The sequence below is a fragment of the Symphalangus syndactylus genome, chromosome 5 (assembly GCF_028878055.3).
Source record: "Symphalangus syndactylus isolate Jambi chromosome 5, NHGRI_mSymSyn1-v2.1_pri, whole genome shotgun sequence".
Classification (NCBI taxonomy): Eukaryota; Metazoa; Chordata; class Mammalia; order Primates; family Hylobatidae; genus Symphalangus; species Symphalangus syndactylus.
The window spans coordinates 22,007,312-22,027,120 of NC_072427.2; the positions used below are offsets into that span (position 1 = coordinate 22,007,312).

The window sequence follows — 19,809 nt, forward strand, 5'->3', positions numbered from 1 at the left end:
CACGGTGAAACCGTCTCTACTAAAAATACAAAAACAAAATTAGCCGGGCGTGATGGCAGTGCCTGTAGTCCCAGCTACTCAGGAGGCTAAGGCGGGAGAATGGCGTGAACCCAGGAGGCGGATCTTGAAGTGATCTGAGATCATGTCACTGCACTCCAGCCTGGGAGACAGAGCAAGACTCCGTCTCAAAAAAAAAAAAAAAAAAAAAAAAAAAAAAAAAAATACATACTCCAGGACCTCCATTTTACAGTCAGGATGACTCAGCCTCATATAGAAACCTCACTCCATAATCTTCTGCAAAATTAGCACCAAATTCAGGCAGACCAGGTTTTTGTTGCTAGGGAGAACAGTTGCCAGAGAAACACGCTAGAGGGTAAACACCGATAGATATATAAAAAGCATCAACGTCAATCACTCTGTATTTATTACTTTCACCTGCATTTCTAACCCATCTGTCATGGTCTATTATTATTACCTCCCTTTTATTTCTCATAAGACTCTCAGGCCCCATGAAGAATGCTAATAACAAAACTGTACATCTTAGTTAGCTTAGACTGCTATAACAAAGTACTATGTACTGGGTGTCTTAAACGACAGACATTTATTTCTCACAGTTCTGGAGGCTGAGAAGTTCAAGATCAAGGTGCTGGCAGATGTGGTTCCTGGTGAGGGTCCTCTTCCCGGTTTGCTGATGGCCTCCTCCTTGCTGTGTGCTTGCATGGCGGGGATAGAGAGAGAGAGAGAAGCAAGTTCTCTGGTGTCTCTTAAGGGCACTAAAACTATTATGAGACCCCACCTTTATGATCTCATCTAAACATAATGACCTCCCAAAGGTTTCATCTTCATATACCATCATATTGGGGGTTAGGGCTTTCACACATGAATTTGGGGGGTCACAATTCATTGCATAGCATTGTACCTATTCAGCAGTACCCCTTTGAGAATTATGTCCCAGCACTGTGTCATGTTTTTATATGCAGAGGTTGACTTAGTCCTCATTATATAGCTGAGGGAACTGGGTCTAGTTCATTAACTACACTAAGGTTATAATCAGTAAGTTGTCACAGAGCTAGGATTTGAGCCCAGGCAGTCTGACTGTAAATCCCCAAATCCTAATTCCCTCCCTATATTGTCTCAACCACAGGAAAAATCACTTTGAAACCTGATTAACTGAGTTCAGGAGTTGTCACACTTTTATGGACTGGGTATAGAAGTACCCCAAATATTAATTAAACTTTTGATAACTGCTTATAAGAAGATAAACCAGACAGACAATAAATGTTCACAATAGAAAGAGCTAAAAACAAAACTTTGGAGAATATGGACAGCCAGTTTGAAAGGAGTAATTTCTTGAATGCTGATCACATGAGACATGACTCATCAGAAGCAACCACAGGTGTTAACTGATCAAACTGGCTAAGGATTTAGAAAGTTCTAGTGAGGGCCAAGGGAAGTGGCATTGTCCAACACTGCTGGTGAATATGCATTTGCACTTCTTCTGAAGAGGAAATTTGAAAATAGGTATGTGAAGTTTCAAAAAAATTTATTCTTTTAACTAAATAAGTTAAACCTGGGTACTAATTCTAAAGAAGTCAAGATGTATGCAAAATTTTATGTACCAGGCTAGTCATTATATTACTTCAAAAATAGATTTATATATATTCTGATTATTAAAAACATGCTACTTATAAAAGAGTCAAGAAGACACAGAGATGTCCACAGAAATAAAAACAAAGAACTTAGGATTTTATCTCTTAGAACTTGCCATTGTTACAACTGGACTCTCCTACCCCTTAGTCATGTATATATATCTAATTTGTACTTTTATAACTCATTGCTTTTAAAAATGCACTTCTCTTACCTAGTTATTGATGCTCAAAATACAAATATATGCTTCCATCTTTTTTTTTTTTTTGAGAAGGAGTTTCACTCTTGTTGCCCAGGCTGGAGTGCAATGGTGTGATCTCAGCTCACCACAACCTCTGCCTCCTGGCTTCAAGCAATTTTCCTGCCTCGGCCTCCCAAGTAGCTGGGATTACAGGCGTGCGCCACCATGCCTGGCTAATTTTTTGTATTTTTAGTAAGGATGGGGTTTCTCCATGTTGGCCAGGCTGGTCTCAAACTCCTGACCTCAAGTGTGCCCACCTCGGCCTCCCAAAGTGCTGGGATTACAGGTGTGAGCCACCATGCCTGGCCTTTTTTTTTTTTTTTTTTGAGAGGGAGTCTCGCTCTGTCACCCAGGCTGGAGTGCAATGGCGTGATCTCGGCTCACTGCAACCTCTGCCTCCCGGGTTCAAGCGAGTCTCCTGTCTCAGCCTCCTAAGTAGCTAGGATTACAGGTGCACAATGCCACGCTGGGCTAATATTTTGCATTTTTAGTAGAGATGGGGTTTCACCATGTTCCCCTAGGGTGGTCTCGAACTTCTGAGCTCAGGCAATCCAGCTGCCTTGGTCTCCCAAAGTGCTAGGATTACAGGTGTGAGCCACTGTGCCCGGCTGCTCCCATCATTTTATTTTATTTATTATTTTGAGACAGAGTTTCGCTTTTGTTGCCCAGGCTGGAGTGCAACGGCACAATCTCGGCTCACCGCAACCTCTGCCTCCCGGGTTCAAGCAATTTTCCTGCCTCAGCCTCCCGAGTAGCTGGGATTACAGGCATGCGTCACCACCCCTGGCTAATTTTGTATTTTTAGTAGAGATGGTGTTTCTCCATGTTGGTCAGGCTGGTCTCGAACTCCTGACCTTGGTGATCCACCTGCCTTGGCCTCCCAAAGTGCTGGGATTACAGGCGTGAGCCACCGCGCCCGGCCTGCTTGCATCATTTTAAATGAATGCCTAGTATTCTACTGTATGAATAGACCATAATTTAATCAGTGAACTTTTTTTTTTTTTTTTTTTGAGAGTCTCACTCTGACTCCCAGGCTGGAGTGCGGTGGCGTGATCTAGGCTCACTGCAACCTCCAACTCCTGGGTTCAAGCATTCTCCCTGCCTCAGCATCCCGAGTAGCTGGGATTACAGGCGCCCAACACCACACCTGGCTAATTTTTGTATTTTTAGTAGAGATGGAGTTTCACCATCTTGGCCAGGCTGGTCTTGAACTCCTGAGCTCAGGCAATCTGCCCTACCTCGGCCTCCCAAAGTGCTGAGATTACAGGTGTGAGCCACAGCACCCAACTAGTGAACACTTGATGAGCTTGTTTTTGCCTTGTTAGAATTGAAAACTTGATTTATCATCTCACCCTCCTAAGATTTCATTAAAATCATACTTAAGAAATAAAAAGAGACATAAAGATATAAATAAAGGAATGGGAAAAGAAACATAAAGATCTAAACAAGAGAATGGGGAAAAGATCATTTAGTAGATCAGAGATTTCAAAGAAATTTTGGAAGATAGCTGATGAAGGAATGATAACTGATGGGGGAGAAGCAGAATAAACTGCGGAGGGTGGGAGATATAGCCCAGGAAAAAACATTTCACACTACGGAATGCTAGAAGGTTCCAGAAACAGGAAATATCAGAGACAACTGAGTACAGGAATGAGATATAAGGCCAAGATTCCACATAGGAAACAGTTTTCCTTCCCTTCCACCTCTGCATGCAGAATGCCTTACAGCCAAGAATCTACCCCCAGGGTGAGGGTGTGATAGGAGGAACAGAGACCATCCACAACTTCCCATACATTCACACATCACGCTGAAACGTTATTCTGTAAATAATCTAAGGGCTCCATAGAAAATCCCCTGCATTCTACCCATTACAGTAAAATATCAGCATTCCTGTCCCATCATCTTGGCCAGCAGACAAGTTCCACACAAGAGAGCTCATAATCCACTTATTACTTCATTAAAAAATATAAACAGTCAAGACCCCCCCCACTCCAAACATTTGAGGAATACTTCCCATGTGAAATAAAGATGGGTGAGATCACGCCACTGCACTCCACCCTGGGCAACAGAGCAAGACTTTGTCTCAAAAAAAAAAAAAAAAAAAAAAGAAAGACAAAAAAGCTTAACAAACTGAAATAATTTTTCTTAAATCCAGAAGAAAAGTGAGGTCACAGGGCAAACCACTATCCCCAAAATTGGAGAGGCAGACAGGTATGTGCAAAAGTCACAAGCTACCCAGAGCAGAAATCTCCAAAGGAACCAATGCCAGGGCAGAAAAATATGAACTGTAATTGAATTGCCAGAGGCTAGGTGTAGACAAGTCTGAAAGTCAAAAATTCCAGGAGAAACCAGAAACAGGGGAGGGAGAACCCAAGCTTCTGTGAGTTTTACCTCCAAGAGTTTGACCAGGTTCTCACAATAAATATTAAGGAAAAATCTTGTGATGCTTCTAGCAGGAGAAGAAGAAAAAGAACCATTTTGAAACATGCCAGAGCATGCTGTTCTTAACAAAGTCTGCCCTCGGGAGAAATATTTAATCAGAGCCTAAATTGCTGGAGTTTTATCAGAGCCTAACTGGCCTGGGAGAAGGGAAAAATGCCCAACTCCAGCCCACTCTGGCCATCTTGTCCCATCTAAGGGGGAAGAAAAAAACTGAGAAGCATTTGTAAAGTTCACATTCCAGAAGCACATGCTCACTAAAAGACTGAGACCTAATCACAGGGTTCATAGAGGAATACTTCCCCTCTCCCCACACCTTACCCCCACATTACTAAAGGCCTATTTGCAGCAGTTCCTTTTAGCCGGTACATCCTGTCCATCTATGAAGAAAAAATTACAAGGCAAACTAAAAGGCAAAACACACATTTTGAAAAGACAGAGCAAGCATCAGAACCAGACATAGCAGGAATGTTGGAATTACTAGACAAGAAATTTTAAACAACTTTGATTAATATACTAACAGCTTTAATGGGTAAAGTAGACAGCATGCAAGAACAGATGGTCAGTGTAAACAGAGAGATGGAAATCCTTAGAAAGAACCAAAAAGACGCTGGGAGCGGTGGCTTACACCTATAATCCTAACACTTTGGGAGGCCGAAGTGGGGCAGATTGCCTGAGCTCAGGAGTTCGAGACCAGTCTGGGCAACATGGTGAAACCCTGTCTCTACTAAAAATACAAAAAAATTAGCTGGGGGTGGTGGTGCCTGCCTGTAGTCCCAGCTTCTTGTGAGGCTGAGGCACGAGAATCTCTTGAACCCAGACCCGGGAAACAGAAGTTGCAGTGAGCCGAGATCATGCCACTGCATTCCAGCCTGGGTAACAGAGTGAGGCTCTATCTCCAAAATAAATAAATAAACAAAATAAAATAAAAACAAAAAAGAACCAAAAAAATGCAAGAGATAAAAAACACTGTGAATAGAAAATGAAGAAATGTCTTCGATGGGCTAATAGACTGGACATGGTGAGGAAAGATATGATATATGATGATATATCAACAGAAACCTTTTTCCTTTTTTTTTTTTTTTTTTTTTTGAGATGGAGTCTCACTTCATTGCCTGAGCTGGAGTGAAGTGGTGTGATTTCAGCTCACTGCAACCTCCACCTCCCAGGTTCAAGCAATTCTCCTGCCTCAGCTTCCCGATTAGCCAGGACTACAGGCGCATGATGCCACGCCCAGCTAATTTTTTGTATTTTTAGTAGAGATGGGGTTTCACCATGTTGCCCAGGCTGGGACTACAGGCATACACCCCATGCCCGGTTAATTTTTTGAATTTTAGTAGAGACGGGATTTCACTGTGTTGCCCAGGCTGATCTTGAACTCCTGAGCTCAGGCAATCCACCTGCCTTGGCCTCTCAAAGTGTTGGGATTACAGGCGTTAAGTCACCATGTCCAGCCAATAGGAAGCTTTCAAACTGGCAATAAAAGAGAACAAAGACAAAAAAAAAAACAAAAAAAAAACAGAAGAGACTATCCAAAAACTATGGAACAACTACAGAAGATATAATATATGCATATTATGAATACCAGAAGGAGAAAAAATAAAAGAATAGAATAAATTATTCATATTGTTTGAAAGAATAATGACTTGAGAGTTTCTCCAAATTAATGTCAGATACCAAACTACTGATCCAGGAAGCTCAGAGAACACTAAGCAGATAAATAGAAAAAACAAAAACAGAAAACTGCAACCAGGCATATAATTTTCAAACTACAGAAAATCAAAGATAAAGAAAAAAATCCTGAAAGAAACTAGAGGGGGCTGGGTGCAGTGGCTCACGCCTGTAATCTTAGCACTTTGGGAGGCCGAGGTGGGTGGATCATCTGAGGTCAGGAGTTCAAGACCAGCCTGGCCAACATGTTGAAACCCTGTCTCTATTAAAAATACAAAAAATTAGCCAGGCATGGTGGCAGGCGCCTATAATCCAAACTACTTGAGAGGCTGAGGCAGGAGAATCGCTTGAACCTGGGAGGTGGAGGTTGCAGTGAGCCAAGACCGCGCCACTGCCCTCTAGCCTGGGCGACAGAGTGAGACTCCATCTCCAAAAAAAAAAAGTAAAAAAAGAAGTATAAGTGATATGGTAACAAGTGAATAAAAATGGGATTCCATACAAGGCTCAGTTAAAGCCACAAAAAGGGCCGGGCATGGTGGTTCATGCCCATAATCCCAGCACTTTGGGAGGCCAAGGCAGGTGGATCATCTGAGGTCAGGAGTTTGAGACCAGTCTGGCCAACATGACAAAACCCTGTCTCCACTAAACATACAAAAATTAGCCGGGCGTCATGGTATGTGCCTGTAGTCCCAGCTACTTGGGAGGCTGAGGCAGGAGAATCACTTGAACCTGGGGAGGTGGAGATTGCGGTGAGCTGAGATTGGGCCACTGCACTCCAGCCTGGGCGACAGAGCAAGACTCTGTCTCAAAAAAAAAAAAAAAAAAAAAAAGCCACGAAAGGCAGAAAAAAAGTAGAAGACAAAAATAGTTATAAAGAACAAGGGCAGCCAGGCGTGGTGGCTCACACTTATAATCCAGCACTTTGGGAGGCTGAGGTGGGTGGATCACCTGAGGTCAGGAGTTCGAGACCAGCTTGGACAACATGGCGAAACCCCATCTCTACTAAAAATATAAAAATTAGCCAGGCGTGGTGGTGTGTGCCTGTAATCCCAGCTATTTGGGAGGCTGAGACAGGAGAATTGCTTGAACCCAGGAGGCGGAGGTTGCAGTGAGCCAAGATCATGTCACTGCAGACTGCAGTCTGGGCGACAGAGCTAGACTCCATCTCAAAAAAAAAGATGGGCAACAAATAGAAAACAGTAACAAATATGATAGATATTAATTCAACTATATCACTGTGAGGCCGGGCATGGTGGCTCATGCCTGTAATCTCAGCACTTTGGGAGGCTAAGGCAAGTGGATCACTTGAGCCCAGGAGTTTGAGACCAGCCTGGACCACATGGCAAAACCCTGTCTCTACTAAATAAATACAAAAAATTAATGGGACTTAGTGTGCCTGTAGTCCCAGCTATTTGGGAGGCTGAGGTGGCAGAAATCACCTGAGCCCAGGAAGTCAAGGGTACAGGGAGCCAAGATCATGTCACTGCACTCCAGCCTGGGCAATGGGAGTAAGACACTATCTCAAAAAAGAATAATAATAATCACGTTGAATATCAGTGGTTTAAATGCACCTAAAAGACAAAGATTGTCAGAGTAAATTTAAAAAAAAAAGATCCAACTATACATTGTGTACAAAATAACACACTTTAAAGACAAATATAGATTAAGAGGAAATGTGTAAAAAAGAAAGATATACCATGTTAACACTAATCAAAAGAAAGCAGTGGGATGTTCAGGCAGTCCATGTCAAGTAAAAAAAATAAATAAATAAAAGAAAGAGGCCAGGTGCAGTGGCTCACACCTGTAATCCCAGCACTTTGGGAGGCCGAGGCAGGCAGATCACGAGGTCAGGAGATCGAGACCACCCTGGCTAACACAGTGAAACCCCGTCTCTACTAAACAAAATACAAAAAATTAGCCGGGCATGGTGACAGGCGCCTGTAGTCCCAGCTACTCAGGAGGCTGAGGCAGCAGAATGGCGTGAACCTGGGAGGCAGAGCTTGCAGTGAGCCGAGATCATGCCACTGCACTCCAGCCTGGGTGACAGAGCGAGACTCCGTCTCAAAAAAAAAACAAAAAAAGAAAGAAAGAAAGCAGGAATAGCTATATTAATTTCAGACAGAGCAGAATTCAATGAAGGAAAAGTTATCAGGGATAGGCCAGCCACAGTGGGTCAGGCCTGTAATCTCAGCACTTTGGGAAGACAAGGCAGGTGAGTCACTTGAGCTCAGGAGTTCAAGATCAGCCTGGGCAACATGGCAAAACCCTGTCTCTACTAAAAATACAAAAATTAGCTGAGCATGGTGGCGCACGCCTGTGGTGCCAGCTACTCAGGAGGCTGAGGTAGGGGGATCACCAGACCCCAGAAGTCAAGGCTGTAGTGAGCCACGAGCTGTGATTGCACCACTGCATTCCAGCCTGAGCAATAAAGTAAGACATAGTCAAAAAAAAAAAAAAAAAAAAAGAGGAGTTATCAGGGATAAAGAGAAGCATTATGTAATGATTAAGAAGTTATTTCTCCAAGAAGACATAACAGTCCTTAAAGTGTATGTGACTAGCAACATAATATCAAAATATGTGAGGTAAAAACTGATAGAACTGTAAAGAAAAACAGATGAATCCACTGTCATAGTTGGAGATTTCAACGTATCGCTATCAGAAATAGACAGATCCAGCAGGAAGAAAATCAGTAAAGACACAGTTGAACTCAACAACACCATCAATCAACTGGATAATATTGACATCTGTAGACAACTTCATTTAACAACAGCAAAATACACATTTTTCTTAAGCTCATAGGGAACATTCACCAGGAGAGACTACATTTTGGGCCATAAAATACACTTTAACCCACTTAGGAGAATAGAAATTATACAATGTCTGCTCTCAGACAACAATGGAATTTAACTAGAAATCAATAATGGAAAAATAACTTAGAAATCTCAAAATATTTGGAGATTAAACAATATATTTCTAACTTACATATGAGCCAAAGAAGAAATTTCAAGAGAAATTTAAAAATATTTTGAATTAAATGAAAGTTAAAACGTAATCAAAATTTGTGGGAAGCAGTTAAAACAGTGATTAGAGGGAAATTAACACCACTGAATGCATATATTAGACAAAATGAAAGATCTAAAATCAATTTTAGCTTTCACCTTAGGAAAACAGAAAAAGAAGAGTTAATTAAATACAAAGTAAGTAGAAGAAAACAAATAATAAAAATTAGAGCAGAAATCAGTGAAATTTAAAACAGAAAATAGAGAAAAATCATTGAAACCAAAAAGCTTGTTTTTGAAAAAAAGCAATAAAAGCAAAACACTTCTAGTAATCTAACTACAAAAAAAATTGAGAAGGCATAAATTACTAATATTAGAAATGAAAGAGGGGAACGTCACTACAGATCCCATGAAGATTAAAAGGGTGATAAAAACTCTATGCCCAAAAACAAAAACAAGAAAAAAACTCTACGCTCATAAATTTGATAGCCTAAATGAAATGGACCAATTTCTTGAAAGACACAATCTGGCAAAACTCACACAAGAAGAAACAATCTGAATAGGCCTATATCTATTTTTAAAATGGAATCAATAATTGATGACTTTCAGAAACAGAAAGTACCAGGTCCAAACGGTCTAACTGGTGAATTCTATGAAACATTTAAGGAAGAAATTATGCAAATTATCTATAGTCTCTTTCAAAAGATAGAAGTAGAGAGAATCTTTCGTTACTAATTTTTTTTTTTTGAGATGGATTTTCGCTCTTGTCACCCAGGTTGGAGTGCAATGGTGCCATCTCAGCTCACTGCAACCTCCACCTCCCGGGATCAAGCAATTCTCCTGCCTCAGCCTCCCAAGTAGCTGGGATTACAGGCACGCACCATCACGCCCGGCTAATATTTTTGTATTTTTAGTAGAGATGGGGTTTCACCATGTCAGTCAGGCTGGTCTCAAACTCTTGACCTCAAGTGATCCACCCGCCTCAGCCTCCAAAAGTGCTGGGATTACGGGTGTGACCCACTGTGCCTGGCTTTCCTAATTCTAGGTGGCCCACATCACCCTAATACCAAAACCAGACAAAGAAAAGAAAATGACAGGCCAATATCTCTCATAAACATAGATGCAAAAATCTTCAATAAAACATTAGCAAATTTAATCCAACAATGTAGAAAAAGAATTATACACTTTTACTGTATTAGTCTGTTTTCACACTGCTGTTAAAGACATACCTGAGACTGGGAAGAAAAAGAGGTTTAATTGGACTTAGAGTTCCACATGGCTGGGGAGGCCTCAGAATCATGGCAGGAGGCGAAAGGCACTTCTTATATGGCAGCAGCAAGAGAAAATGAGGAAGATGCAAAAGCAGAAACCCCTGATAAAACCATCAGATCTCATGAGAGTTATTCACTACCATGAGAACAGTATGGGGGAACCAACATGATTCAAATTATCTCCCACCGGGTCCCTCCCACAACACATGGGAATTATCGGAATACAATTCAAGATGAAATTTGGGTGGGGACACAGAGCCAAACCATATCAATCACCAAGTGGGATTTATCCCAGGTATGGAAAGCTAGTTCAACATTCAAACATCAATGAAGGTAACCCATCATCACATCAACAAGCTAAAGAAGAAAAATCCCATAATCATGACTATAGATGCAGCAACAGTATTTCACAAAATCCAAAACCCACTTGTGATTAATGACTTTAAACACAATATAAATTGTCATAATTGATCCCAGAAAAAGTAGAGAAGTTGAATAGTCCAATTACCACAGAAGAGAGTAGACTACATGGTTTAAAACACACCATATAATACTATATAATAATTTCATAACTGAGTTCTGCATCCTTAAAAGAGCAGATCATTCTAAAGTTAAATTATTTCAGACCATAGGCAAATATGAAATACAAATAAATTTAAGAAATCTAGTATAACTTTAAGTATCAATAGCTAATTAATATAGTACAAAAACCTCCTATGTACCAATATCACTCATTCTAAATAAACATCCTAAATAAATAATGAAACCTAATAGTGTGTCAAAATAATAATATACTTTGACCAAATAGAGTTATTTGGAAAGATCCTATTAGTATAATATTAATATTTTATAGGCACTATATCAAATTTTTATTAATTTACAATAGACTGATATCTTTAGAATACTAAAATTTTCTATCCTGGAACATGAAATATCCATTTACTTAAGTCGTTAATATTTTTCAATGATATTTCATATTTTCCCATAAGTCTCATACATCTTTTATCAGTGTAGTCATAGGTACTTCATTTGGCACCTTTGGATGAGTTCCCTTTTTTCTATTTCATTACTGGTATATACAAAAAATGTAAGTTATGACGTTAATTTATTTAGCCACCTTGCTGTACCATCTAGTAGGTTGTCCTTGCATTCTATTTTCTAGAAAGAAAATTACATTTTCTGAAAATAGTATTTTCATTTCTTCCTTTCCTAATGTTTTTGCCTTTTCCTTGTTTTATTGTATCGGCTAGAAAATCCAGCATCATGTTGAACATTAGCAGTAAAAGTATTCTCATTTTTCCTAAAAGTAATGGGAATGCTTCTGTTTATTTAGTATGATGGTTATTATAGCTTTCTGATAAGTGTCCTTTATCAAGTTGCTATTCATTCCCCATTTGCTTAAAGATTTTTCTTTTAAGTCAAAGTAGCTATTGAATTTTTCAAAAATATTTTGTTATTGAGATAATCACGTAGCTTTAAACCTCTGAACTATTAATACAATATTTATAGTAACAGGTTTCCTAATGTTAAATCATTTCTGAGATAAACCTTTTCTTGTTCCTGATAGAACTTTATTTTAGAGCTTTGTATCTACGTTGAGTTTGGCTTGTAGTTTTCTCGTGTTTTTTGTCACGTTTTGGTATTACAGGGATACTAATGCTGTGAAATGAGTTGAAGAACTTTCTCTCCCCACTCAACTCACCATGCTATAATACAATTTCCAGGACAAAAAAAAATGGACAAGTGAATGTTACGTAGCTCCATGGCAGCATTCCAGGCAGAGGAGACAGGATGAGCAGAGACACTAGGATGAAAACAGCACGTTATGCTCAGATGATACGATTTAAGACTTCTTAAGCTGGAGCAAGAAATGCAAAGCAGGCTTGGCCCAAACTGGTAAATTAATCTTCAAAGCACAACTAAGTTGCTGAAACATGCTGATTTGCTCCTAATTTTATATAAAGAATAGGCTCCAAACTCTTCAGCATGCAGTGAAGATCTTTCCTGCTTTAACCTAATTTATTTTACAGTTCAACCCGTGCTTCCTGTCTGTGACATTTCTTTTGCCCAGAATGCTGTCTCTGACAGTCTATGATGGCACATTCAAATCTTACCCACCATGTATTTTTTATTTATTTATTTAGAGACCAAGTCTTGCTCTGCTGTCCAGGCTGGAGCGCGGTGGCACGATATCGGCTCACTGCAACCTCCCAGGTTCAAGCGATTCTCCTGCCTCAGCCTCCCAAGTAGCTGGGACTGCAGGCACCTGTCACCACGTCCGGCTAATTTTTGTATTTTTAGTAGAGGTGGGGTCTCGCCATGTTGGCCAAGCTGGGCTCAAACTCCTGACCTCAACTGATCCGCCCACCTTGGCTTCCCAAAGTGCTGGGACTACAGGCGTGAGCCACCACGCCGGGCCCCTACCCATCCTTTAAAGGGATACCCCGAATGTCTATGAACACTCAGATAAAACTGAACTGAATTTGAATCCACTTGTACTACATTTGTCAAGTCTTCGTTTGTCTACTTCTTGAGAACTTTAACAGCTGTACTGGGTTGGTTAGTGTCGCCCTCAAAATTCATGTCCTTCCTGGAACCTCAAAATGTGACCTTATTTGGAAAGAGTGTCATTGCAGATGTGATTAGTCATGATCAGGTCATACTGGAGTAAGGTGAGCCTTTTACCTAACAGGACTGGTGTCCCTATAAAAGACACAGAGACAGAGACACCCAGGGAGTATACCATTTGATAACAGAGAAAAGAATGGAGTAACGCAGCTACAGGCCAAAGAACACCAATGACTGCTGGCTCCCACCATTAGCTAGGAAGAGGCAGGAAGGATTCTATTCAGAGTCTCAGAAGAAGCAAGGCCCCACTGACATCTTGATTTCCGACTTCTAGACTCCAGAAAGCGAGAAAATGTATCTGTTGTTTCAAGCTATCCAGTGTGCGGTACTTGGTTATGGCAGCTTCAGAAAACTAATATAACGGCAATTTCAATTTCTACTTTATCTCCCTAGCCCCGAGAGTACCATGTGGATGTTAGAGTACAGGATTACGTAGGCTCTCAAATCCCTTCCATGGTAAAAGAACGATTGGGCTTCCAGCAGTGGCCAAGAATTGCCAGACGCTTATGAGCACCTGCTGCGAGATGCTTGTACAGTGAATGCTCAGTAAAGTGGTGGCCATTATAACCGCAAGCAATGAGGCTACATAAATAGTAAGAAACCAAATACAACAAGAGGCAGCGGGAGCAAAGAGAGAAACAAGGGCAGCTGAGGAAGGAAGCCTCAATTCCCCGGAGGACATCCGCGGGCGGAGGAGATGTGAATCTGCAAGTCGTTCTCCCAGACCCCGCTGAGCGACTCCCGGCCCTCTCTCCACTCCCTACCGCCTTCGGACCCAGCAACAACCGAATCCTGTGCAGGCCTTCCCTGAGTCCAACGCGACTCTCCTGGATAACGTCAACTACCTGATCGGTTCTGAGCCTGCGCGAAGCTCCTCGGCGCATCCAGTAAGATCACGCTGGTGCGTGGGGCGGGACTTCCTCTCACGCACAGGAAACGAGAAGGGCTTTTCCGCCGGAAGGAGAGGGGATTTACTAGGAAGGTGGGACGTTGAAGGGGCTGTCGCGTGGAGTAAGTCGTGTCTCTGGCCACCCAGCAGAGCCAGTGACAGCAGCGTCCTGGTAGGCAGGCAGGCGTATCAGGTTTCAGAGGATGCGGCTGGGAACGGGAGTAGAGGTGAGGAGTCTTTGCATCTGTCGCTGTATCTTTTGGGGGTTCAGCGCCACCAGCGACCTGGGCCTCATTCATCGCGCTTACATTTCTCCACCTCATTTGAAGAACGAGCTTGGTAGCCCACGGAGCTGAGGTTAGTATAAATGCGGAAAAGAGAAGTATGCATTCACCAGACTGAAGTTTACAGTTTTCACATAGGTTATGCTGTCCTGTGTCCCATAAGGGCCTGCGAGAACCCATACATTCTGAATCGGTGACGCCTGCTGGAGGCAGCAGCACCTGTTGCATTAATTTTAGAACACACACACGGAGTTGCTAATTCTTAAGCTTCCTGAATCTGCTGGCAGTCATTTGGTGTCAGAAGCAGAGCAAAACCATCTTGGTCATCTCCCTCCTTTTAGCTTAAACTGAAGCATGATGAGGGGAGATAGGCCGAAAATTATACAGCTTGTTAATAACAGAGCCGTGAGTGAAAGCGCGATTTCTTCATTTTCAGCCCGGAATTATTTGTTCTACACCATACTGTTTCTTTCCATTGCTAGACAATTCGTCTTTTTTTACGAGGTTGATGGGGAGTTGCAAGGAGGAGTGAAGAGGGTGGTAATGTACGTCTACATACAGTATAAATCCGTGAAAGGCAAAATCTGTGTGTGTTAGGAGTTAGAACTGTGTCAGTCATCTACATCTTCCATAGTTTATAGATGGAGATGAGTCTGTCACGTCGCTTCTGTCATTTCCCTTTTAGCAACAAATGTGTAGTAACAATATGTGAATAAGGAACTTTCATTGCCTGTTACATACATTTACACAGAACGGCCTGGGGTTCAGTGAACAAGCTATGTGCTCACCCTAGAAAACTGATTCTGTAGAGTGCACTGCAGTCAAACCTCAGCTGTTTTAAGTAATCTTACATTTGGTGCTTGTGTGGCTTAAGTGTCTTGTGCATTACTGCAGTCATCTCTCTCATGTTATGAAATGGAAATGTGTTGTAGGAAAGTGGCAAGCCTGTGAAGAAAGTAAGTGAGCCTGAGGCCCAGAAAACCATACATTAGCAAATATTGAAAAACTGTTCACATCACATAGGGGATATCTGAAGTACTGAGGAGCTCATTCAACCAGATGTTCATTGTGGGGAAGCCATGAATAGCCTCCCTCTCCTGGGTTCAAGCGATTTTCCTGCCTCAGCCTCCCAAGTAGCTGGGATTACAGGTCCGTGCCACCATGCCCGGCTAATTTTTGTATTTTTAGTAGAGACGGGGTTTCATCATGTTGGCTAGGCTGGTCTCGAACTCCTGACCTCAGGTGATCTGCCCGTCTTGGCCTCCCAAAGTGTTGGGATTACAGGCATGAGCCACCAGGCCCGGCAGGTTCATATTTTTAATGTTTCCTTCTACTCCCCAGGCACACACAAATTTGAAAGCTGCTTTGCTTTCTAATAAAGAGGCTTTTCCTTTGATTTGGAAGATAATTTGATGTCTTTTTTCTCTTTGCAGCTATATGAGCTCCCTGAAAGCACAAAGCAGTTATTTCCATCTTCGGATCATTGAGAGATTATGAAGGCACAAACCCTGCCTTCAATTTGCTTATAGTCAAGTGGAGCAGACACAAGTCAATGATTGCAGTATAGCCACTTAAGTAATCTAAAAGAGGTGAGTGTGGCACTTAACCTCTCCTGGGAGGGGGAGGAATAAGGCAGTGTTTCCAAGAGGTGATTTTGGAGCTATACAGGCATTAGGTAGACAAGGAAGGGGAGGTCCATTCTGGGTGCCTAGGACTCTGTGGCTGATTTATAAATCGTAAATGGTACAAAAAACAGTGTTGAGTATCTTTTACCTTTCTCCAGAGTACTGTTCTTACTTTTGGATCGTGCTTCTTGTTTTTTCCTTCCCTCTCCCTGTCACCTTTAAATTAAATGAATGTTTGGAATGAAGTAGGAGGGTAAGAATCTTTCTGGGTGGCAGAATAATAGATGGGTCTACCAGCAGCAATATATATACCCAGTAAAGCCATCTCTAAAACTGTGTTTCTGCATTGTTACAGTGCATAGTTGGAAAATCTCAGTTTTGTTGGCTGTGTACTTTCCAGTGAATGGATTATATTCCTTTCTGCGATCCAGTCTGTTTGAATTTAAGGGCATCTCTTAAATTCCTTTCAAGCAAGAGACCTAACATTTAGACTTAGGAATGAGAGTAGGAAAGACAGCAAGGTTAGAATCCAAGTTTATACTACCAAAATATTTTTATTGGCTATGTCTGAGTGACTACATGTTGTTTGAATCAGCTGCAGGCTAATTTGTAACATTTCAAATAAATGTTAGTTTAACTCCTCCAGGATTTGAGTAAGGTGAAAATAGAGCTAAAAACCATGATTCTGTCACAGTCTGGGAAAATGAAAAAGCAATCAATTAGTGAGTTGGGCTTAATTTTTTTTTTTTCTGGAATTGGTGATAGCAGAAAACAAGCAGTAAAGTAGTCAGACGTGATACACTTGACAAGAACCACCACCTGTTCAGTAGCAACTCTAAAATAAGTACTAACTTAGGGGCAGTTGTTGTGCCCAGGTCATAGTCATACTCCTTCCAGGGGACCTCCTGATGACAGAAAAGAGGCTGACCAGCTGGGGTCTTCTTTCCAAATAACAAACTTTTCTCTTGCATTAATTAACCATTGGTTACAGTGAAACAAGCATATGTACAGAGTTAATCTCCTATAGCTTGAAGTTATAAATGATCTTTGAGTATCTTGACATGTTAAAGGACAGTGTTTTAAAAGCTGGATTAAGTTATGTTCTTCTGGAGACTAAGAAAATAGAGTCCTTGAAATCAAGCTGACTCTGCTTTTAGCCTCCTAAATGAAAAGGTAGATAGAACAGGTCTTGTTTGCAAAATAAATTCAAGACCTACTTATCTACCAACAGCAATTACACACTTTCCATTGTCTTTCTATAGAAAATAGGAGTAGTACACTTATAGATGAGAAAACTGGAGAAAGACATAGTGAACATGTGAGAATCTTGCTCTACTAATTGATAGGAAGGTGACTAGAAATTGGAGAAGTTGTCTTGGTAAGTTGAGGAGAGGACTTTTCTTATAGTGCAGTCTGGTAGCTGAACCTCCTTGCATCAAGACCAATACAGTCTTATTTACAGAATGCCACATCACAGTGAATTGTGCTGTGGACAGCTTCCAGTGTGTGAGTTGTGGAAGATGATGATTTTAACAGATTTTGGAGGATGAGAAGTATTAAGAAAAAGGCCCCACTGCCCATGCATTTGCTCTGCTTTTTACTTTTGATCAAGTATACACTTCAGAAATATCTTATTGGATGTATACAAGTGATTGTGTGTCATTTGAACCAGCAGGAAGTAATTTATTAAACACACTTTTCTAAATAAAAGTTATTTAATTTTATCAGAAATCAGTGTCATTTTAGATTGCAAGTCTCAAACCAACTTACCAATTCTGACTTGTAAGGGTGCCTTAAATTCTGAATACTGTACTCTATATTACTAAACCCATGTTCGTTTACACCAAGATTCTGTGGTGGTTTTACATATTCTTTTTCCCGTTTGTTAAGGTGGGGAGGCCACAGCTTATGTGAATGACTTTCTCAGGAGTTATAAAGTGATACAGGTAAAGCTAAGAAAAGAACAGATTTTGATATTTTTTGTTTTAACTGTCCAGTGTTAGGGATTGTGGCTACAGTGGTCTAATTTTTAAAAACTCCTTTTTTGCTTTGTTTTTTAACAGACTTATCAGCAGGTTGCAGGTGAACATGGCCTTGAGGTAAATCCTGTCCCTTGCTGAATACAGTTTCAGTACATTGTTTATAGTAGTTTCAGGAATTGAGATTTTTTTACAAAAATACAAAAGTTTTGCTTGGTTCTGTTCTAGATGTTTTTCTTCTAAATAAATGAGAAAGATGTTTCAACAAAGGCTCTTAATGCTGAATAATTTGATACTAGAAGTTGCTAATCTGCTTTAAGTGGATTTTAAATGTCAGACAATTCTAGACAGTTTTTTCTTGGTCAAATAAAAATTTAATTAAAACTTTATAGGTGTTGAGTTTTTAATCCATTTATCCGTGTTCATATTAACATGTGTAGTAGGCCGGGCGCAGTGGCTCAAGCCTGTAATCCCAGCACTTTGGGAGGCCGAGGCGGGCGGATCACGAGGTCAGGAGATCGAGACCATCCTGGCTAACACGGTGAAACCCTGTCTCTACTAAAAATACAAAAAATTAGCCGGGCGTGTTGGCGGGCGCCTGTAGTCCCAGCTCCTCGGGAGGCTGAGGCAGGAGAATGGCCTGAACCCGGGAGGCGGAGCTTGCAGTGAGCCGAGATCGCGCCACTGCACTCCAGCCTGGGTGACACAGCAAGACTCCGTCTCAAAAAAAAAAAAAAAAAAACGTGTAGTATTCCATAAAGCCTATTAGAACCCTGAATTCAAACTTGCCTTCTCTGTGATATCCTGTTTCTTACTTAATAGTTTCTATTTCAGTAGCTGAGAACTTTTTTTTTTTTTTTTTTTTTTGAGATGGAGTCTTGATCTGTCGCCCAGGCTGGAGTGCAGTGGTGCCATCTCGGCTCATTGCAAGCTCCACCTCCTGGGTTCACACCATTTTCCTGCCTCAGCCTCCCAGGTAGCTGGGACTACAGGCGCCTGCCACCAGGCCTGGCTAATTTTTTGTATTTTTAGTAGAGACGGGGTTTCACCGTATTAGCCAGGATGGTCTCAATCTCCTGACCTTGTGATCCACCCGCCTCGGCCTCCCAAAGTGCTGAGATTACAGGTGTGAGCCGCCGCACCCGGCCAAGAACATTGTTAAATATACATAATATGTATCTTTTAATTGTTTATAACAAACTATTTCTGTGCTTACATCTGCTGTCCCTTGTTTCAGAGTAGACAGTCCAGCTTGGCAGGATAGGTGTGTGTGTTTATAACGAGTTATTAAATTGTCAGTGTGAATTGTTAATTCAGGAATCTGAGCTGCCATTTATACCAGTAGGCAGAGTTTAGTAGGAGATGAGAGTCTTTCAGTTTGTCAGACTTTGCATGTGCTGGAAAACATCAGAGGTTTTTTGTTTGTTTGTTTATTTTTGAGACAGAGTTTCGCTCTTGTTGCCAAGGCTGGAGTGCAGTGGCACAATCTCGGCTCACTGCAGCCTCTGCCCCTGGGTTCAAGCAATTCTCCTGTCTCAGCCTCCCGAGTAGCTGGGATTACAGGCGCCCACCACCATGCCTGGCTAATTTTTTGTATTTTTAGTAGAGATGGGGTTTCTCCAGAAAACATAAAATTGGACTTTTGTTTTTTTAAACACAAAACCTTAAATGATGAGATTAGGGCATATCTGGGTTTAGAGGCATCTGTGGGACATGATACTGAATTGTAATTGCTTCACAAATGGAATTATTCTGCAGCTTCATTCACAAGCTTTGAAAATGCTATGTGTGCAGAGCTTAAGTGGCAACTGGAAACTTGAATGGGAGAACCAGGAATGTAGCTGATGGAGTTGGGCATTGAGCTCACAGAATGTCCTGGGGGCAGTGAGGCAGGATGCCTGAAAGCTGCCTAGCTAGAGATCAGTCTTCCTTCCCGTGCTCAGCTTTGCCCTTTGGTGGGCTGTTAATTTCTTTTAAAAAATTGTTGCGCATTTGCTAATATGCCACAGATGCCCTTCTGTTCTTTCACGCTGCCTCCATTTTAGGTTTTTTCCCATTTCTTGGCCATAGGCCCTTTGCTATAGTTTTGAAAGAGCCCTGCCATCCTTCACATGGAGAGCAGTAAGAGGCCAAAGA

The 19,809-nt window shown here is 41.4% G+C and overlaps 2 long non-coding RNA genes and 1 other non-coding gene across 8 annotated transcripts in view; 2 read left to right on the forward strand and 1 right to left on the reverse strand.

Annotated features, from left to right (window-relative positions):
- Positions 1-13,743, reverse strand: part of LOC129482137 (uncharacterized) — a 35,159-nt gene extending 21,416 nt beyond the window's left edge. For 3 of the 5 annotated variants that reach the window (XR_008657616.2, XR_010120656.1, XR_008657617.2), the window contains exons 1-2: positions 11,971-13,735; positions 613-713 (exon numbers count right to left, since the gene is read on the reverse strand). This is a non-coding gene — a long non-coding RNA (uncharacterized lncRNA). Of the gene's footprint in view, positions 1-27; positions 714-11,970 lie in introns of those variants that run through there. The other 2 variants (XR_008657618.2, XR_010120655.1) reach the window with 2 other exon arrangements.
- A 101-nt stretch (positions 13,744-13,844) lies between these two features.
- Positions 13,845-19,809, forward strand: part of LOC129482136 (uncharacterized) — a 58,437-nt gene continuing 52,472 nt past the window's right edge. The window contains exons 1-4 of one of the 2 annotated variants that reach the window (XR_010120654.1): positions 13,845-14,142; positions 15,503-15,658; positions 17,585-17,640; positions 17,758-17,793. This is a non-coding gene — a long non-coding RNA (uncharacterized lncRNA). Of the gene's footprint in view, positions 14,143-15,502; positions 15,659-17,584; positions 17,641-17,757; positions 18,063-19,809 lie in introns of those variants that run through there. The other variant, XR_008657615.2, reaches the window with a different exon arrangement.
- LOC129483767 (small Cajal body-specific RNA 15) lies at positions 16,801-16,927 on the forward strand. Its single transcript, XR_008658263.1, has one exon. It is a non-coding gene; the product is annotated as a small Cajal body-specific RNA 15 (non-coding RNA).